This window comes from Haliaeetus albicilla, chromosome 25, assembly GCF_947461875.1.
Source record: "Haliaeetus albicilla chromosome 25, bHalAlb1.1, whole genome shotgun sequence".
NCBI classification, from domain to species: domain Eukaryota; kingdom Metazoa; phylum Chordata; class Aves; order Accipitriformes; family Accipitridae; genus Haliaeetus; species Haliaeetus albicilla.
Window position 1 is genome coordinate 4517565 of NC_091507.1, and position 23100 is coordinate 4540664.

Below are 23100 nucleotides of genomic sequence, written 5' to 3' on the forward strand. Positions count from 1 at the left end.
AGAGGTATTTTAACTAATAAAGCTCACAGATTTTTAATGACTCTCTAGTCTGTACTTTATTGAAGGGACACAGGAGTAGTCAAGCTCTTAGTATTAGTAAATGGTTATCTAAATGACTTAGCCAATACATAGTTTATATTCTCTATCTCATAGTATGTTCAGACATAGCAAAGTTCATGAAGTATATTCCAAGGCCATCATAAAAAAAAAGCTTAATCAAGTGTCAGAACTTCACTTAAAAAAACCCCAACAAACCAAATGCAAAACCACACCAAAGCTTGAAAATTCAACTAATTAGTTAAACTTGTTAAGGAGGAAGAATGACTTTTGAAATGCAGAAAACTGCAAAGTTAAGTTTCTTTCCTTTTTCCTGAAGCTTCCTTGGCCTTGCTACTCCAGCATGAAAGCCCAAAGGTCCTGATTCTGTTGCTCCAAACATCATTTCTTGAAAGCTTGCAAAGACCAAACAGCTTAAGAGTGGAAAGGGGAAAATGCTTCTGTTAGTTCCAGCACCGTGAAGTGTGTCTCAGCGCTTAATGCTTATCTGTGCATCAATTTTATTTAATAAATTCTTATAGCTTTGTTCAATGAATAGTAGATCTGTTTTTTCAAATGCTAAATTAAGAACATCCGAAAGTCATACAGATCAGGACAATAATCCAAATTACAATGCAGACTGCTTAAGTTCATATATATACATGTATGTACCTGAAGGGGGGTTGTAGTGAGGTGGGTGCTGGTCTCTTCTGTCAGGTGGCTGGAGATAGGACGAGAGGAAATGGCCTCAACTTGCAGCAGGGGAGGTTTAGGTTGGATATTAGGAAAAATTTCTTTAGTGAAAGGGTTGTCAGGTATTGGAAGAGGCTGCCCAGGGAAGTGGTTGAGTCACCATCCCTGGAGGTATTCAAAAAGCATGTAGATGAGGTACTCCATAACATGGTTTAGTGGGCATGGTTGATGGTTGGACTCGATGATCTTGAAGGTCTTTTCCGACCTAAATGATTCTATGATTCTATGTCCTAACGTAACACTGCACCTTCATGTACATTTTCTAGCACTGAATTTTATGCAGCCAGTATGTGATGTTACTTTTAGTCAGCATTAAAGGGTGATTTTTCCCAGGGCCTCAGAAGTGCAATTACCATTGACTTCAAAACAAAAGGTAAGCGGCCTGCAGTTCTGGAAACCATGTCAGTCTTTTCATCTTGGTAACTAAACTCTCCTTCTGCAATTTGAGAAAACTATGAAACGTGAGAGCAAGTATTTCCACAGAAAGATATCTGCTTTTATTGTGCTACATTAAATGAAACAGAACCTTTTTATTTCATGACTGAACATGTTAGGGATGTTCCTGCCACTTAACTTTGATTCCAATTTAAGTACATGTATATGGATGCTGCTGCCTAAAGCTGGGTGGTATGAATATTCAGTCTTCATTATAATGAGTTGTTTTCTTGTATTATATTAGCAGGAAAAGAAGGACCTAATAGCAAAAGACTCACTGAAGTGGAAGAATTATAACAATGGTAGCAGCGACAAAAAAAGGATCATTAAGAGTCTTTTTGCATCTCAGTTTACAAATTTTGTTTACTTTACATCTAAGTGTTTTACTGAGATGCAAGACATTACAGTCATTTTTTTCCCTAGCCTTTGAAATTATTTAGGAAAATTCTGAGGCACAGGCTAAGAGGCTTAGAAGCTCTGCTTAGAAATTTTGGAGGACAGGTATTAAAAAGTTCTATTTCATCAGGGTAGCTAGCAGTAAGGCTTGCCATATTCCCCATTCTATCCACTGTAGCAGGCAATTTCAGACTGGACTCATGCTTCTTGTTCTGAGTGAAGCTTCACTGGTGTAGCCTTATTCCCTTGCTTCTCCTAATTACTCTTCCCTTACATTCCTGCTGAACACTGCTGCCCCAATGTTATCTGTGGAATAACTGCTTATGTCAAAATGATTCTGATTAGAAGAGTTCAGAGAGTTGGTGTTAAGAAGTGTTTGAACTAACCTAGATTATAGTGAACAAATCAGGTTAGGGAGTGACTACAAGATCAACTAAATCTCATGGGAACAATACTGAACAGTTGTGAATAGTGGGGGCCAGGAGCCCATTCAGCCAATTCAGCTGCTGCCAGAATAAAATGTGGGAGACACAGAGAACTGCCCTCGTTCTTAGGTCTTTTTCTCTTTTCTTTTCTCTTCTTTCCTTTCCTTTTCTTTTTTCCCATTCTGTTCCCTCCCCTTCCCCAATATCTAAAATCCTAAAATTCTTATTCCTGATTCAGGCTGCCAAGTTTCCTCAGAACAATTACCTCTCCAGCAGTACCCGTGTTTAGATGTTTAAGGCACATCAATACAGTAGCTAAAAAAACCCACCCAAACTAAATGTGCCCCCGCCCCCCACCTCAGTAAAACAGCAATGAATTTAAACATAGTCATCTTGGCGTCCTCAATTCACCTTGTTATTGCACCTCCAGTTGCTGCAGCACAGATGGGATGCAACATCTCCCACTGTTTGGGGACTGCCCCTAAAGGTGAGCCATATGTTTTGCAATACCTAGAAACAGCAGGATAAGATAAGGAAATCTCTGCAGCCTTAAGGCAGAGCTGCTTTGATTTCACTAGTTTGTGTCCTGTCCTTATTTATTTTTTTTATTGAGAGCTTTTGCAATTTAATTTATCTGGGTTAAGCCTACAGAGAAAAAAAAAATACAAATACTGTGTTTGTGTATGTGTGTGTGTATAATGCCTAGGAAATCTCCTGTGTTATCTGTCTGTGTAACATTTTACCTTCCACTAGACAAATATATTTTTAAACAGTCTGGAATCAAAACAACATTCTCAGCATTCAAGACATTCTGTCATCACTGCCCATTTGTTGCCCTCTAGGTTTCTCTCAGCTGGCAAATCTCCCATTTAAGGAATTATCAGATTCATCTGCTTAGACAAGGCTGCAAAATAAAATGAAAAGCTGGATTATTCTAGAGAACTCATATTTTTCTTTCAGGGCAGAAAATCCAGCGCATGAGAGCTGAACGATAACAGCAAATGGAACCAATCTCTCAGACTTCACGATTCTACCTCACTATGCTCTGCAAAATCTAATTTTGATGAAGATGCCACAACATTTATTTTACATTTATCCTTTACTTCTTTAAATATGTTTATTGCCACTTATTACATTAACCTGTTTTGGAGCCCTAAATATTATGCTCTTAGGCAATGGGTTTTTTCTACCGTAGTTCTAGTAAGTATGCTGCTTGCGCATACTGCTGCTTCTACATTATTTTTCATAAAGAATTACAAATTGCTTTGCTACCATTTTCCCTACATCGTATTTTTTGCAGTGAGCAAGTGTACAAAAAAAAAAAAAAAAGGAAGAAAACATGTAAAAATGAATAAATACCAGTTTTCCACAGCAAGATGGCTCAGGATTTACCTGAGTGATGGAACAGCTTTCATGTCAGAAGCTGTACTGCAAAACCATGCTTGTGTTTCTGGGCCCACTGGCTGCAGCACCAAGATTTCTGGAGGCATACGCCATGGTTCTTAGTACTGTAATAACACTAAAACTCTACACAACACTTTCCTATCAAAGTGTGGGAACACTACTTTCTCCCCTTAGCTAGAAAGAAAACTGTGGGAAGGTCTGGAGAAGTGTTTCAACATCAGTTTTCCTTACTAAATGGCTAAAGCAGATTTCATTTTCTTGCCACAGAGGAGTGAACTAACAAAAACTCTGTCAAACTCAGGTTAGGGTTTCACGCATTGAATGTGTACGCACATGCACGTGCATGAAGTTAAGCAGCAAATGGATGTAAGAGAAATCCTAAGTGATCCTAAAGTGATTAACATACAGCAAACCCGTTACGGAGCCAGAACTGCTTTATGGAGACTATTGTCTTCCAGTATTGATACTAAACCACTATCTTATGCTGTTCACCCAAGTAAGAGTCTATTTCAAGGTGTTATATTGTTATAACAGAGTGATTAATCAATTTCTTTTTTAGAGCCTCCTCTGAAAGCTTAAAAATTCACGATTCACTTTGTTAGTATTCTGTAAAGCTTTCCATACTTTTTGAGTTGCATGATTACATTTCTCTCTGGTTGCAAATGGTCACAGTATGGAAAATGCTCCATATGAAAGTCCCCGTTCCACATACACCCAATGGATCTCCTTAAACACATTGCAAATCCCAAACAAAAAGGACGGCAAGTGACAAAAGCTTTTCATTTATTCTCAAACAGGCTAACCTGAATATGCTGTTTGTGCAAAAGGTAGACAGGACCAACTTGTGAAGAAATACTGCAAATGGAACAAATAAAGTAGTGCATAATATTTGCCACATCTTAAAGTTGGAAATTAGTCCATAAACTCATTTGGATTCAGGCCCTACTGACTCAGGTTTTACAAGATAAAAACTCATGCAAGATTTGATGGATGAAATGAGGACTACCAAAAAGCATGCTGAATTTGGAAATTTGATGTGTTCAAGTTCATCACTAAACTTACAAGATTTTCTACTAGGTTCCAAGGGTCTTCATACTGTCTTACTTATTTAGACTGCATGTTCTAGTAATCCAGGCTTGGGCACCAAAAGATACCAAGTACTACACTTTGCCATTCTGGGCATAAAGTATTAAAAATTTATTAAAGAAATCAAACCAACTGTTTAATAAGAGTGAATCCATCACCCATAGGAATTGTCAGAGATACAGACCTACAAATACATTTTGCTTTTATCGAATGTAGCAAGATATAATAGCATACAATCTCATTAAAGAGCTAACCAATAAATAATTTTGTGCCATCCGAAATGATAGTTCATTCTAAAACCTGAAGTCATGCAGCAAAGAATAGTAAGATATACTGTAACGTAATAAAAAACAATGTAAGAAGAGCAATGTATAAAGATATCTATCAGTAAGTAATACTATTACAAGGTTCTAGCAACATAAACCATGGTTGGTTATCTGAGTGATTTCTCTGTTGTGTGCATTGCAACATACACTCTGGAAGAACAAAGTTTGTTACGCACAAGTTAAATGATCTTGTTGTTTCTCTTTTATTTTTTCTTGAGCTGCTCAGCTATTCAGAATTATGTAACTGAAGGGTGTTTTCAGATGGAAGAAGTACCTTGGTTCCAAAAGAGGCACTGACATGACTTTTCAGAAATACAACGTTAAAAATAAACCATCATAAAAATTGCATTGTATTGACTCTGTGACTCTAGAAATGCACTCTAGACTGTCATTACCATTAAAGGTGACGAATATGTTCTAATTCATTGGTAATTTTTCAGGTACAGGCATCCCTCCACCAAGGCACTTCACTTCTTCCTCCCCAGGAAAAGGGGGCTCAAATATTATCATCAGATGGCAATGGAGACCCACCACCGGGCTAGTGAAGGGGCACTTCATTAGCAGTCTGCTGACAGATGCAAACACTCTGCAAAATTCTTTAAAGCAGAAGCATGCCATTAATTTCAGTATTTATTGCTTTCAATGAAAGATAAGTGACTCAACGTTGGGAGGGGCTTTACAAGGCTAATATTTTGTCCCTGTCTAATGCTTTTTTGCTTCGTGATGTGCCTGCCTATTATGAGACTAAACTTATTCCAAAGAATAAATTAAGCAATAAGACATGACAAGCAGCCCATTTGTAGGCAATTTACTTACCACCTGAGGCATGCCACAGCGGCTCAAGGCCAAAGGCTGAGTAACTTTAACCATTCAATAAACGCAATAATAATCGAACTGAAATGCACAGCTTTGGGAGACTTTATTTCTATCATGATATAGAATTTATATATAGAATCAAGCGCTTCTGTGCATTTAGTGACTGTTTAAATGATACTGTTAAGAAACTTTTTTTTTAACCATCGTTCTGAAAATGCTACCCAACTCAAATTAAATAGAGGTTTATATACATTGTTCTATGACCAGATGTTGCTTGTGAAATGACAGAACTACCCCTGGACTGTAGGTTCAGTACCAGTTTAAAAAAAATCCATGCAGACATGTATAAATATTAAAGAACTGAGCAGCATAGGACAGGACAGATATCAGCCACTCTAGAGATTTAGCAACTGGCCTGCACTATCCTGATCACATACTAATTAATTAAGGTCTAGTTGTGGAAGCAACAAAGAATTAATTTAAAATAATTTATTTTTTCTAACAGCACTACCTCATCTCATTCTGAAGAGACCATGCACAGACATGCAGCTGTGCTACTGGAACATTACTTCGTTACTCCAGCTTTAATGAATAAAACAATGACATTATTTAGGTTCGTGATCTATTCGCCAGTCACAGTAAGGTTCACCTCTTAAATAAATAGTGTGACAATCTGGCTTTAATTTGTACTCAGCATACCAACAATTGATTTTTCCCATAAACTCACTCGCTGCTCTGCTTTGTAACTACATGGTCTGATCCAGCTTAACCCTGATGCGGAGAGCTGCCTTCCATCCATGTTCCTAAAAACTCCGAAAAATTAACATGACTGAGAATTTAAAAGACGTGAAGATCTACTCGTGAGGTAGAAAGACTGGGCAGTAAACTGTTTTACAAGAAAGTGCAGCACCTGTTTGTTCTGTCCTCTTCATTCTGCTCTGATGAGTCTTATCTGCAAGGAGGGCTATTTTTAAAGATGAAGGTAAGAATAATAATTTCAAAAACTGAGGATTAGCTACTGGTTTCTCTATTCCTGTCTCTTCTACCCCACTCCCCCCAAACAAGGGAAAAAAAAATCTATCCATAGTTGAATACTGAATATGAACACACGTAAATAAAACTAAAACCCTTTAAACATCAGCAGACGGGTGTTTTCTAAATCCGTTAGTAAATGAATGATATCACATCCAAGCTCTTGGATGTTAAAGACAGAAACATATAGCTCTGGGTCAGGCTGCCACTGCTCCTCATGCTGAACTAGAACATGCTAGCAAAAAACCAAGCAAGACTATTGTTATGTTCTTATTTAAGGAATCATATTCTATAAATATGTTTCTTACAGTTTAGTCCAGACAAAACATAACTTACAGTCTCATACTAGAAGTGCATTTGTGTTCCAATTTACGCAAGTCATTCTTTTCAAACATTTTAAATTTTTTGTGTATTTTCCATAAAACACAATTTTGCATAATATATACAATATTTAAAGTTATTTTAAATACAAATTTAAAATTAAAAGACCATAAACCCAGACTTACTACATCAAGTCAAACATCCACTTTAGCCAGAACCTCTTCTTCAACCATGGCAAAAGTAGGTATCTAATGAAGAATATATGAACAAAGCAAGGACCCAGTGGTACTCTCCCAGTCCCCAACAGCCTACAGCTCTGGGACCTCCTGATGGTTCCAGTATCGAGACACACCAGGATGTGTTTTAGTGGAACTTTAATGCATACTCCTTGCAATTTCTGACCACAGAAAAAAATTCTGCTGTAGATTTGTGGCAGGTATCATTGTAATGTTATAGGACAAAATACCTAAAGGTGATTTTAGCTATCTTAACTCTATTAGTTGAACACAATCCTGTCCTTAATTTTTATATTTCATGTTCTAACTATGAAAAAGACTCTAGCATTCAACTCCTCCTTTTGAACTTGGCCCAAATCCAAAACCAGTCAAACACACGAATAGTTCTACAATAAATTTGCACATTGAAGCTATGCATGAGAACTGGGGAGTTTCACAACCATTTATTCAACAAATGTGAAATCTTCATGTATATGTACAAAAGTACAATTTGTAGAGGTCATAGACCTATCAAAAAATTAACCAGAGAAATGCCTTGCATGTTATCTTCCTTTTTGAAAATCTGACTTTAGGAATATTGTGCCTCTGGTAAAATGGTGTTCTTTTCATGTGAGTGTAATCACTTGGCATTGCACCTAAGAACATACCCAAAGTATGCAGTAATCTTGAGGACAAGCCCATCGCTCACTTACATTCTCCAAACAATCAGTCCTCAGACCTCTACGAATTTCCTTCAAACTAGAGAGACAGAATTCTTGTATTTTGGAGATGAAGTGCCAATGTCTTGTGTTACAGCTGCTGCTGCTGCTGCACCATCTTCTACTTTATTCTAGCTGAATAATTAAATACCCTTTAGTCCTTCTGACAGTCCTAGACTCAGCATGGCTGTTAATCAATATCACATAAAAGGGAATTAGGCTTAGGCAACTGTTGCGCAAGGCAGAATGGATAAGGCAAGAGGGAAAGAGATCTCCTCTTTACAGTAGAAGACTAATTTTCTGTATTTACAACACAATCTACACACAGACTTGAGAATACACGATACACGCACAGATGTGCAGGGCAATCCAAATTAACCTCAGAGATTTGTTACACCGTAACAGCAACCAACAGTCACTTCTCCTTCCATTCTTTTCTAAATTCCCCATCTTCACATGTTTCAGGGATCAAAGAAAACTTTCAGCACCAACATATTTAAAGTATTCCGTTCACAGGGAAAATTTGACGGCATTAAACCATTTCTGAAACTTTTACCATGTGATTGTAAAAGGGAAATATAAACAAAAGACATTTAATAAATACTATCTGAATTCTGCTCAGTGCAAAATATTTAGGAAGACTTATGTTTCCAATAATTTGAGGAATTTTTCTAGAATCTCTAAACTGGCCACAAGTTATGTGGGGTGCTTTTTTTCATTCTTTTCTTGTCCTGCAATGAATCAATAGGGCATTAAGAGCAATCCCAGGCTGAGAGTCCCAAAAAAAAAGAAAGATTCACATGAAGGAGTGTAAATTTTCCCCACGCTGCCCTGCCACCATGCTTATGCTTAGATCTACCCAGAGAAAAGGAGACACAGTTCCAAAGTCTCTTCAACAACTCTTAGCTTCTGATGAAATACTCCAGTATTGAATTAAGAAACACTTCAAACTTTCTACCAGGCCAAGAAATTAACTCCCAAGTCAAACAGCAGCAATTTCAGATGGTTAATAAATGAATTAACAGCGATGATGACACCATCAAGCCACTGACATAGAGGTGGAAGACTCTGTGTACTCTTTACACTCCTCTGTTCTGGGTGGCCTCTTATATTTCATGTTTGAAGACCTGGTATTTACAAAACACACTAATTAAACTTTAACCCATGCACATTGTAAAAATAACAACTCTGAGTAATGAGGAATAGACAGCATTTCAAATGAAAAACACTGCGTAACTGATTATTATTGACATACTTTCTGAAGCATTTAGCTGAAATTCAATCTTGCAAGAAGCTAAAACAGTATTTTCCCCCCAATCCTACCGGTAACGTGAACAGAACCTTTATGTTCTACATCTAACTTATAACTTACTTCAATTTTTTTGTCTCACCAAGATTTGCTTCAAGGTCTAGGAAGTGTGCTTCAGGTAGCACCTCCCTCAAAATGATCCAGAAAATGTATTTCATACAGCACACAGTCCACACGCATTCTTTTGAATCACAGAAAGAACAGCAAAACACCTTCAAACAAACTTGGGCTTTTTTAGTTTCTTCAGTCCCTTCCCTGGAAGTGCTTAGCCTCAAGGAAGGCTGGCCAACTTCTGGCTCCCAACTCGGAGAAGCGATGGTGCAGTGCCGGAGCTACGCTGCTGAATCGGCTGGGGAAGGCACTTGCAGGAGGGACAAGGCACCTCTGGGCGCCAAGGGAGCTAAGGCAGAAGGGGCGGCCACGGCCATGGTCTTTGCGATGTGCCCTGAGCTTTAGCTGTGTGCACAGTCTAACCTCCTGAAGGGGTGCAAACGGTGCTTTGCTGCTGCTATCTGACCCTCCCAGAGCTTGCTCACTTCGCTTCAGCCAACACCCCACGTGTTCTGTGGATCTTGGCCAAAAAGATTCTGGTGCTGCACAACCATTTACAACAGTGATATTTCAGTTACTTTTTTTCAGAATCTCTCATTACACACTGATTTAATATATAATGAAATACAATCTTTACATCAACTCGATACTGCAAATCGCTTACCATGAAGCTGTGTTACATACATACCTAAGGAATAATGTGTGCTAACCCAGATTTACTGTTTTTGCACACTATATGCCAAAAAGTAATCAACGATCCTTTCTCATATCCAGGGTCATGATTTTTTTAAAATGGAAATTAAACTTCAATTACAATATATATATAAAAAAATCCATCTTTTAAAACAGTAAGAGCTTTTGAAACAACATTTTACCAGTTAATAAAATTCTATGTAAAACGTGCATGACATTTAATAAACAGTTCTGCATTTTGAAGCAATTCAATATGTACAAGAGGAATTATCTATAACTAGCGAAATTAACTGAGTATTTCTGGTCCCTATGTCCTCCAAGATTTTAAAACCAATAGATCTCAGCCTCTCTTTCTTAGTTTTCTAATGAAATTACTAACTGGTGAAAGTAGGGGCTTTCCTGCCTAGTCATCTCCCAAGCAGTTTCTCATCTTTAAGCTATTCACTAAATTGATAAGCAGAAATGAAGAAAAGCCCTTCATCTTCTGGAAAGGCTACAGCTGCCAAATGTGGGTTTACTACCTTGCCCAGGTCCAGGTGCATAGTTCTCACAGTTGAGTTGATGACTTTCTCTAAAACTCCAGCAGCAAATACTGTCCGAATATAAATTCTATTAGATCAAGGAAAATAATAAATTCAGGACTTAATAGGTCCTGATTTTGCTTAGGACTTAATAGGACTTACAGGTCATGATTTTGCATTTCATATTCAACTGCAAAGAAAATCCGTTCCATTTCTTGTAAAAATTCAAATATTTTATTTTTAAGAGATTCATATATTGATTTGTGATTCAGCAGAATCTCCTTATGATGCAGCAATCATCTGGAGTAGATGTAGTGTGTCAGGCAATACTGCTAGATTTGCAGAATGTTGATTAAAAAGCATGTCTTAAAAAATGGAAGTGGTAAGTACAACTATAATGAAAGCATCCAGAGAAATCCAAGCAAGAGACTAAAGACAAAGATACATAAATAAATGCGCAGTTCAGTTCCCAAAATAGTTTACATTACCAAACTAATCTCTCCTTCTGTAGGGTCAGAGCCAAGTATCATTGTATTTGTAATCTAAACTGAAGCCAAAAATAAACAGAAATAATATTTAAAGAGCACAAGTATTCCACCTTTAAAACTCAACTTTCTACGATGACTTTAGAAGATGTCTAAATGCAAAGTAATTTTAAAAAGCTATGTTTTACAGAAATACTAATACTTGCTTAAAATTGGATCTCCCCTAAATGCCTTTATTTAACCTAACTGACCATAATGTCTAACAATTTAGCTTCGTGTACAAAGACCTTATTTCTCCCTTCTGTCAAAATGGACTGTCACACCGACCAGTCTGTTAAATGGGCATCTTTGCCCCTTCTCCAGACAGTTTTCCTCTGACACTTTCCTCGTTTTTTATTACAGAGGCTCTGGCTGGAATGGGAAACTGCATGAGACAAACATTCCTTTAATTAGTGTAGATTGCTATGCTATGAATCAACAAATACACACCGCCAGCGCTACCACTATAGTTGTCTTTGTCTCGGAGGCCTATATGTTTGCCTCTAGTTTCCACCAGAACTCAGCTGCCTTAATCCCCCCATATGCCACTCACCTTCTTATTTCACTGTGTGCCAATTCTTCACGCTAAAAGGCAGTCTGTACATGTATGGAATTTTTTTTTAATTATGTCTCCAACCTACCACCTGTCAAACTCTACTTGACATTTACAATAGTGTCTGCAGAGTAATCTGTATCTATTCCAGTTTTTTCCACTGTGAACTACTCTTGCTCTTACTTTATGAATTCACTTTCATTGTATACTCCTCATATAAAGCTCTTCCTTTTTTGTATACATGTATATTATGGTTGAATACGAAATTTGAAATAGACAAACAGTACATTCTTTATGATGAGGATGAATTGCATAATATGTATTGAACAACTCCTCTTCACTTTGGCAGGCAGAATGCATATTCTTCTCTCTCTGTTCAGGCATTCAACCATCACTTTGGACTTTGGGAAAAAAAAAGCTAAATTAAGTTTTCAGTAAAGCGTTGCTATAGACCCCCGCTATAAAGTAAAAGCTATATCAAGCAACCAACAGTCAGCTTAAATCCCAAATGTTTTCATGTTTTGCATTTAAGGTTGGATGATAACTTTGCTCTTTTCTTTTACTGCAACTCTCAACAACAATGAGCAGTCTCAAGAGATGAAAATAGTTTCTTCGTCTGAAAATCATATGGAAAAAATCAACTGCCCTTTAAAAAAAGTTATAAATGTCTGGACAAACTTTTCCCAGATTTTCCTTCTTCAGTTATTTAATGAACATATGGTTATTTATAATGTGAGCTACACTTGTAGTATTTCAAAAATTAGTTATAAACATGCCTAGAGCTACTCAGCTCCTCCCAGGACTACGCTGACCTCACTCAATAGCCTTCCAGTATTGTTTGCTCTGGGATCTCTTCAACAGTGAACCCATGTTCTTACTTCAGTGCCTTCTCTCTGCCTTAAAATGTACCTTAGTTTTCTTCTCTTAGCAAGTACCTTATAGCAGGTTACTTAAACTTCAGAAAGATCATAACATCAGATATCAATTATGACAAATAAAAACCTTGGCCAGGAGGCATAACTGATTAAAAATACATATAAAACAAATGCAAGCTCAGCTATATTTTAAACTAAGTATTTAAAGGGACAATAAGGAGTCAATCATTTAGGTTAGTGAAACGTAGCAGAAGCTAATAGCTGGGTTGATGTCTTTTTGACAGGTACACTATAGACACGTGTCTGAGCGAGGCTCCTCTCAAAGTCGACAGACGGGCACTTCTGGACCACGACAGACCTGATGGGTGAGACTCTGCCCCAGAGGGAGCGAGGCTGTGTGCTGGGAGCACCTACGCCTGGGTCAGGGATGGCTCGGAGGTGGACAGACACCTCTGTTACCTGAGGTCTGTGTAACCCAAGAAGTTAGGTGAGATGATCCCACCCAAAAGACCCTATGTTAATACATAACAGGGATACAGCTAAGAGACTAGAAATGCAGTCTTCTACTTTTCTTTCTCATATATGTATGTAAATGTGTATGCGCCTATTTTTTATTTAAAGAAAAAAAAAGAGGGAGCATCACCCTGAAAATCCAAATGAACTCGTTTCCGTGTTTATGCACGTTATTTTACTCACTGTTACTATCTATGGGGTTTAATTGAAATTCTCATGCAAATACACTGGTTTGCTCAAAAGTCCTTCCTGTTTAATGGAGATTTAATTCAATTCAGTGTATCATTTAACTCACTAAATGGTAAAACAACAGTGTTTTCCTTTGCAATCAACATAAACTGCAGATGTAAAAAGTGTATCAGAAGATGGCAGGGTTTTTTACTCTAACTTCTAGCATTTCCTCAAGTACTCTAGTACACCGTCTTATCTACTTTGGAAATTCGATCCTACTGGAAGAAAAACCAAACGTGAACCAAAGCACTGACTGAAACATGAATGTTGCATATAACCATGCCTTCAATTGAAAAAGAAACTGCTCATTTCTTAAATTTCTTCTTACAATATATGGAATTACGCTTTGTTTTAAATGTTCTTATTCACAGTTAATTGTATTTTATACTTTATTTGCGGATTCCACAGAGCTCTGTCCTTGACTCCCTTATTCTCCACTCACAAGGGAATCTCATTCAAAAGTGATTTTAATTATCACTTATGAATAGATCGCAGAATCATAGAATCATTTAGGTTGCAAAAGACCTTTAAGATCGAGTCCAACTGTCAGCCATGTCCACTAATCCATGTCCTGAAGTGTCTTGTCTACGTGCTTTTTGAATACCTCCAGGGATGCTGACACCACCACTTCCCTGGACAGCCTGTTCCAATGCCTGAACAGATAGTCTGTGTTCCAGATTTGCCTCTTCTCCACTGAAGACCAGAATCCTTATCCATTTCTGATGCGATCAGGACTTCTGGCTGTCAACTCCAGAATAATTTTGAACACTCAATATTCTCTCCCCTTGCTCTGCAGCCCTTCTTGCTACACCACTTTTTTGGCAAGTACTGTCAACATCACAGTCATCTTGTTTGTCACAAAGACCTGTAACCCTTGATAACATTATCTTTAACCTATACATTATTCCAGACCTCCATCTGGAAAAATCTCCAAATTTATCTAAGTAACTTTGTTTTTCTGTAGAATCATAGAATCACAGAATGGTTTGGGTTGGAAGGGACATTCAAAGATCACCTAGTTCCACACCCCTGCCATGGGGAGAGACGTCTTTCACTAGATGAGGTTGCTCAAAGCCCCATCCAACCTGGCCTTGAACACTTCCAATGATGGAGCATCCACAACTTCTCTGGGCAACCTGTTCCAGTGTCTATATAACACCTGAATGCAGCTCTCATTAATCACAAAGTTTATGCGTAACATTTCTAAGTACCTTATGACTAAATCACACTATCACCTCAAATGCAAGCATTTTTTTAATTTTTAAGGTCTTTCATAGTCCTTCTCTAACCTTCTTTATCTTATTTACACGTTAGTGCCCTTGCCTACTTACTACATTTTTATACAGTAATCTTCATGTTTCTTTCTATGCTGCCGCCTCTGCTGGGAAAATGCTTCCTATGAACATCCGTCAAACTACTTCACTAAGGTCCTTCATATTCTCTTCAGAACTTTAGAAAAGATGAACATTTTCTATGAAAAACATGGCTTTTATAAGAAAACCAAAACGTGGTATTCTAATGAGGAAAAAAAATCACTTCTTGCATTCAAATAGAATTTTAAGCAATTTTATCCCTTCATATATACCTTTAAAAATGAATGGAAATAATGGCTACAGTTGAGGGACTCTAGTGACTTGTCACTGAATCTGCTCAGCTTACCAGCGTTATTCCAGATTCACATCCTGCAAATTCATTCTGGACTTGAAAGTCAAACAGACTTTCTCTGTTATGGCTAACCAAAGTAATCAAGATTTTCCACGTAAATTTTTTGCCATCACACCTGTTGTAATTCCATTAACATTACAGAGGCAGCCAGGATAAGGTTTGGCTCTACACTTGGAATTTAGTTAACGATCTAGTTGATGTCTGAGCCAAAAAATAATTTAATTTGCAAATCTGTAGAGCATTTTTGCAGGAATAAAAAGCAGTACACAGGAACTCAGAACATTAAAATACAAAGAATGTGAGGATCTGATCCACAGAATACGAGATTAATCTAGAGTATGGGCTTTCAATTTTGTAAAATAAAATTTTAAGTGTTAAACTTTTTGTACTGCATGGTGTCCTGAACACAGCATGATTCCTTGCTTGCTCATGTTCTTATTGTGTCTGATTTTACTGTATGTTGTTAAAAAAAGCAGAAACTGTAATTATATCAGAGTGTATTCAGACGATGTTTTATGGCACAATGAAACCCTTTGAAAGCCCGGTCTCTCCAACACCTTCACATCCCCCTCAGATGCTGAACCCAGGTGACACCACTCCTGGTTATTTCATGTTTACCGCACAAACCCACCACCACCAAGGACGGAAATTCCAAGGTGTGCTTCAAGAAGCTTTCCAAACAAAGAGCTCTTCTGACAGATGTTTTATGTTTTAACATGTTTTCCTAAGAAAAGCTACACAGTCTTGAAAGCTTTCTAACTCGGGCAGCTACGAGCCCTGAGTGGAATTTCTGCAAACCCATGCGTGGCTTTGTGAGAAAGGCTTTTGATCATGGACATCGGAAATCCCAGGGCAAAGACAATAGCCTGCTAACTTTTTATTCTTTGCTGTTCCACAATAGCTAACAAAATCAAGATTAGGTAACCCTTCCTCCCCACCCCCACCCTCCAAAAAAGTGAGATGGGTCACAGTCAGAAAGTTTTATTTAGGTAAACCTCTGCAATGCTTTTATTAGGTTGCGAGGAAAACATCAAAGCAAGCTTTTAACATATGCACTACACTTCTAAAAACTCTTCTGCCTCACTCTCAAATTTACAGCTTATCTAAAAGAAACTGGAGAAAAGGCATAGGAGCAAGAGTGGCACAACACATCAGACCAATAAAACACTTATATATGAAATATCCCAAGAAATCACAATTGATGAGGCAAAACTTTCCAAATGTGGTTACTTAGTTTTCTCTTTCCTCACAGAAGTTAGGGTTTCGCCCCCACCCCGCCACTTGTGTACTTCTCCAAATTCAGGCAGAACTGGTTAAGCACTACAAAGGTGCATTGTTTCTTCTACTCTTTCCTCTCCATACATTACTGCTTTATTTGTAAGGAAAGCATATTACTCAACTGGCTTATGTTCTCCTAAAATACAGTGGCCAAGATGGAGAAATAAATCCTTTGAGAAGATTGACAACAAATTGAATATTTAATAAATGTTGTGGAGATTACTGATTAAAGGAGACAAAATGAGATTATCATATTCTCATAATTGTAACCCAGACACCTGGTTTGCTACAGGTTATCAGAAGATGTGCATGTGGGCAGGAGCCGTTGAACTGGGGGGAGATTTTGTTTTACAGGGGGTCAATTATGGGAGAAGACACAGTGAGGAGAAGCACTTGGATTAAAACTTTCCATACAATTATGCCATACACCACCACCCTCACCCCCCCCCCCCTTCCAGGGATGGTTCTTCTGGGTTTTAAACAGATCACTCAGAACTTACACATATGAAGACACAATAATTTTATGTGGGAAGTTCTGCTTTAATTAAAGTTAGCTCTTTGTTAATTTAGAGAAGATTATTTCTAACATGTGAGTTTAAACTTTTCTCTTACAACCAAGCTGTTTCTTGTTTTCAGTTGAAACAAATACTTCATCCTGTAAATTTACTTAAAAGAATTTTTTTTCTTCCTTCTAAAAAAGTGTATGCCATATTTTCAGTTCATGTTTCAGACTTTGGTTAACTGCATTGTAACAGCTTTTAGCATATGAAAATCAAAGCTTTTTATGCACTGCAGTGTATTTCATGATATGATATATGACATACACTGACAAAATAAAAGAAAAATTAACAATTTATACCCTGTATTGCCAACTAATGGTTTCTTAATGGCACTAGAGAAAAGAGAAAAGGAAAAGAAAGTGAAGGTTTAATGTTAAACTATGCATCAAAACCACTGAACAGCAATTGCCATGGCTGTACTGGAAATAGGGAACACCAAGAGCTGATGACATTCCTGTTTTTCCAGCTCTGCCTCCAGCCTCCAGTGAGACCCACACATGCATGTTGATTCCTTTATTCTGGAAAGACAGGAGCAGAAATGACGTGCTATCTCCTGTACATGTACTAAGAATCCACTAAAAAAAGACTATCAGGTTCTTCCTGAAAAACTGGGGGGAAAGTATTTTTGCAGAACACAAATGTGTTCCAGATACAATTTGCCCAGGTTCAAACAGGGTTGGTACCTTGTCCTGCTAATTCCTCACTGGCCACTAACATTTTTTCCAATTGACAGATGAACACAGTCAAGGAACATGTCTGAAACAATGTCATTTAATCCCGGTACTACTAAACTACAACAGCAGCACTGGTCAACACTTCACCGCAGTTTGGGGCCACATTCTTTTGTTTATTTTGATACACACAAGCACATGCACACAGAGCTTCCCCAGCCCAGCACCACTTCAAAACAACAACAACAAAAAAACCCGCAGAAAAAACAAAGACTACGAAAAGTCAAACACTGTAACAAAGTACCAGTCTTATCCTCTGACAAAACAAAACCTTAATCAAATAATAAGTAACCTAATATCTCCTTCTGCCTTAAATCCTTCCCCATTCCTCACCAACCCCCACTTCCCTTGAAAACCAGATGGCCCCAGCAATATGCCCTGAAGGTCAACAGATGCACCATGTCTTTGGACGAAGAAAAGGTATATAATATCTTTAATAATATTTCCAGATGATAAAACTGGAAAACACACGGTGAAAAAAAACCACACAAAAACATCTACAGCAAGGAAACAAACCAAGCACAGTTACTGTGTTAAAACATCCAAGACACCAATGAAAATAAAAGCCAAGTAGTGAACTCTTACTAATGCTATGAATAATAAATAAAAAGTGAAAAGAAGATTGATTTTTTTTTTTAAAAGTTACTGTAAGAAATTACATAAAGAAAGGATACTAAATAACTCTGGGGACTGGTAATGGATATGGTTGCTTATTTGTTATGGCTGTCAAAAGTTACAAATTTCAAGATTTCCATGTTTTTATAAAAAGTGCCCCTGTCTTTTGGCATCATAGGAAATTGTGTCAGTGAGTGAGTAAATGAATGCGTGCATAGGTGAATAAACAGGTGAACAATTTAGCCTGAGGTGGGTTGGCTGAGGCTGCACTCAGTTCCAGCAAAGTATGTCTGGAGAGAATCAAACGAATTACGGATCAAGCTATTTGAGATTTTCACTGGTGAATTTGAGGTCCAAATCCAGGTCTGTGAATCTTAATGTGAAAACTAACTCTAGTGAAAACATTATTGTGCTCCACACTTCCTGTGTTCCACTACCCTCAGATCAAATTTGTCCAATTTACTGATAAAAACAACTTTTTAACTGCTGACTCTATCAGAAAGTCCGGTAGATACCCTTCCTCAGAACATCCATGATAAAATATTTTATTCTGCTCCCTGTCACAACTGGGAAATTCTATATTCTTTACCTTTTGTGCATGGGTACAGTTGTGATTATCACTGACTGCAGTATGACTCCCTAAATTGGATCCCAAGGCAGAACTGCATTTTAAGGCTTAGGTAACTGAGGTTCTGTAGACATCCTATAACTTACTAGTCATAGGAATGGAGGTGTACCTATCTGTGCAGATATGCTAAGCTCATGGCACATAAAAAGTAGCGCAAATTAACTTAGCACTCTTTTCTCAACATGAAATAACTTGTTAGCCCACAGTAACTTGCTCATGTGTCCTTACTTAAAAACTCTACGCTCCACAAAAAATACAATTCAGTTTTATTTTCTCATAGGTTGAGAGCTAACAGAAGTACCAACAAACAAACAAACAAACCTCTCCCAAGTGTATGCATCCATAAAGTACCCTGAGTAGCCTCTTTTTACTTAGATTTATGCCGCCTTTTGAAATAAAACTTTTTGTACTTGTACACAAACAATATAATAAAGCCTAATCCTGTCTGAAACCACAACCATACAAATCAAAAAGCCTTCAGCTACCTGCTGCTAATAGCGCAATGCTAACGCAGGTATGCTGCTGGGGCCAAAAGGTATTAATAACCTTTAGCCTTGGACTGATACCAGCAGTGCAAAGTAGCTTCCACCACGGCAAACGATGAAAGCCAGACAGTACTTCACTGGCAAAACAGACAGGCACAGAGGAATAACATACCCACTTTAGCTTAAACTCTGGTGGCCAGACTTTCTAATGTAGGTCTGAATTGCAGATCCGAGGACCTGCCTCCATTAGAAAGCCTCTTCTGGCCTAACAGAAATGCCATGCACACGAGTAGAAAGTGTTTCTTTGCCATCAAGGTCCCACCATCTTCCCAAGCAACACTAGGTACAATGACAGAAGCACCCGGCGTTTTTTCTGGCCCTGAGGAGGACCCTTTCCCCCTTTTCCTGTTTGCTCCTCGTCAGCAGAACCCCATGGTGTAGACCAAGGCAGAAAGGGCAGCCACGCTTTCAGGGGACAGTGAACCGAACTGCAAAACAAGGCAGCAACAAAACACTGGGGATGTGCTGTCAGTCTCAAAAGCTAGACTGAAGAACGCAACACACAGGCATACAAAATGAAGAGCAACTGAAAGCCCATAACCAAAAAAGAGAGGAAAACAAAATGAAACAAAACAAACCACACACGTGCTTTATAATTTTATTGGGGCTTTTTGCCATCCGTTTAAAGAGAGTAGAGTTCAAACTTGAAAGCAAGCTCTGTCTCCGAGGTTCTCAATCTAGAACCGCTATTTGAAATAAAAGAAAATCCATTTGCAGACTGCTTAAGCCTCATGTAGCCCTGTGCACACGAGATGCGCTATGGAATTTACTTGGTAATGTTAGTGAGAAAATCCATATGTGTGAGAATATTACTTAAGACAAGTTTTGTTGTGCGTTGGAGCTGTCAACATCTTTGTGACTTTTGGTCCTCCAAGCACACTTTCGACTGCCTCATTTAAACACTCCAGAAGTGGTGCCAAATGCAGGAGAGAGGACAGAGAGATTTCCTTCCCTACGAGGGGGGTTCAGCATTATGCTCACAAGCACATTTTTCAACAAATCCTTGTAATTTAAATGTATTTGTTTTGTATTCAGGTGGGCATGCAAAGGCATCCTGACTTTCAGTATTACTGAAGATACAGTAATACTGTACTTTTGAAGAGGGTTTAAAAGTCCCGAGAAGAGTTTTGTTTTTCTCTTTCTCCCCTCTGCGGAAGCCAGAACACGCGCAGTATACTATCACTTCAAAGCCCAGCTAACACAGAAGCCAGAAGGGGTATGTATCTGACAGGGAGACTCAATACATCCTAAAGTAGTACTGTAAATGTATATTCTACTTCAAGAAACTCTAGAATAAGGTGCTGAGAAATTAAAGCTATTAATCTGAATCATTTTATTCATTTCCATAAACCCACTGTAAAGACTGCGGAATCTGTGGCGAGACTTCACTAGATTTTTGGTGTAAATAAGGAGTAACAACATTATGTCAATGGAGCACCATTACAATCCGGGAAAAGCCTATTACTGATGAAATTGAAAAATAAAGCAGCGTGCATGTCAGCCCAGCAAAGCAAGCAGCTGATTTCTAGGTTTGATTGTGTGGAAAGGGAGAAGTTATATGAGAATAAAAGACTTTGAAAGCTGCTCCATTTTTAGAACACAGAGAATGCAAAATTGTAAACATTTTACAGTAGGTCAGGTTCAGGGCCTAACAATGGCAGCCTAGCATTCACATTGTGTAACAGAAACACCAGCAGAGATCTCTCCAAAGCAGCTCCACATTATTAGTCCACTGAAATATTTATTTGGCAAGATAGAACATCAATAATGTTATCTCGTAAGTTTTCTATTTTTAAAATATTTGTAATTGCATTAGATGGGCCTAATGCTCAAACCACTTTTTTGCAACATTTTTTTAAAAGATAAACAAAGCCTCCTAGCCTCATCTGAATTATTTATTCTTCTCTTCAGAATTACAAGCCAGTGAATATCTGTATAAAGAAGCTCAGAAGCATCCCATCCAGCCAGCTGTTTTCAAGATATAACAGGAGACAGGAAGCCTTGATCAATAATAATATATTGTTATTTGTATTAAGCTGCTGCCTAGGAATCCTAATTATGAGTCTTACATGCAAGATGATATTAAAATCTAGAAAAATCCAGATGAAAAAAAGAGACAAGATAATCCTTGTCTCCAGAAGTTATAATTTAAGAACAAAATCAGAGATACAGGATGGATGATGTATTCTGGCAGATGAAAAGTATAACAAAACAACGCATTTGTCTCCAGGACACGCTGCAAAGGAGATACTCGTATTAGCTGGAGTACTGCAAGACACGCTACGTTCCACGTTATTTAATTTTTCCTGTAGTAAAGTGTAACTGGCCCAGATAAAGCATCGCCCTAAAGAAGCTGCACTGTTTTGCTAACCATGCTAACTTGGGCTTCTGTACAAAACCCCACACTGTGCAGTGCTCTTACAGCCAATAAACAAACATTGCTCAGCATTTTCAGTGCAATAATTTGTTCTTCTTTGTTTTAAAGTGGCTACCTCTTAGAGTCACCTGATCAGACTATTGCACTCTGCCCGAATTCATGTTGTCACGGACCTTGTGGGACCCATCCAAAACAAGGGACATAATGAAAGCAGGCAGTCGGGTAACAAGCCTGCTCCAAAAAGCACTGCAGTGGAGCCTTGCTCAGAGGGAAGGAGCAGCTCTGCCAGCATCCATGCTGGCACAGCAGTATGAAACAGGTATTCTTTCCAAAGGGCTTTTCAAAACAAAACCTGCAGTTTTCTTTCCAGTTCCATTTTCAGACTCCTCTGCTCCAGTTGTTAAAGAAGAAATGACAGTGGCAGAAGAATAGATCTGAAGCAAACTGTAATACCTCCTACAAATACTATCCCTCCTATTCCTTTGATACACACACAATTTCAATGTGTAGTTTCTTGGAAAAGCCTTTTTTTTCCCCAATAAAAGAAAAGGTTATCTGGACAGCTCTAGAAAACACAAAGGAAACACACTGAGGGTTTGATTCACGAGAACACATCTTCTGCTTGATATTGGTGCAGCTGCAGTGGTCTCTGTGAAGCATTTTCCCTGGGCTTGCAGTGACACCGAAGCAGCACAGCCAGCCTCTGGAAGAGGGAATCAGCTACATGGGCACTTTGTGTTTCCAACTGATGTGTAGCGTGCATCCACAGAATCGGAGGTGTTCTAGCATAGGTTTCACAGTGTTATGCTTAACTGAGAAAAAGGGAGCCAAACCATCTCTCTCTCTCCAGCTCTTCATTACAAAATGAAGTGAGTACACTACCTTTTGCCTTCAATTGATTTGGACTGCATAGGTTGTGATTATGCTCAAAAAGCAACATTGGTCCTGCAAAAAGGCTTACTGCACTATTGTGTTAGACAGACATGACAGGGAAGAAGAGGAAAAGCCTATTCAAAGCAAGAAATGAGCCCTCAAAAACCAATGTACATCAGGGCCACAATATTGATATTGCTAGTAGTTACCTGAAAACAACACTTTTGAAACACCTCTTGGAAGCTGGTAGGGAAGCCCACCAATAACGGCAGCATGCCTGGCTCTGTTTGGCTTTTTTGTTTGTTTTGGTTTTTCTTTTCCCCTACTCTTTTCTTTTTTCCTCTCTCTTATTACTATAAACAGATGCAGACGATTATGAGCCTGGCTGTTAAGAGCTCTGGTAGTCTCAGACCAGAGAGCCCCCCCTGCACAACCTACCAGGCAGAAGAGGTTACATGAGCCCAGGGCCACAGTGCTTCCACAGGAGCTCATGGGCTAGCTTGCATTTGCTTGAGCAGTTGATGAAAGATTAAGCCCAGCAGATGAGTACAACAGGCAATTTCACATCTTAAACCACCACAGCTAAATCTACCA

General features: G+C 38.3%; 1 protein-coding gene and 1 long non-coding RNA gene across 3 annotated transcripts in view; one reads left to right on the forward strand and one right to left on the reverse strand.

The window, feature by feature from the left end:
* TBL1X (transducin beta like 1 X-linked) overlaps nucleotides 1-23100 on the reverse strand; it is a 203188-nt gene that overhangs the window by 106242 nt on the left and 73846 nt on the right. The window lies entirely within an intron of this gene.
* On the forward strand, nucleotides 6437-13248 carry LOC138681929 (uncharacterized). Its single transcript, XR_011322157.1, has 2 exons — nucleotides 6437-6659; nucleotides 12775-13248. It is a non-coding gene; the product is annotated as an uncharacterized lncRNA (long non-coding RNA).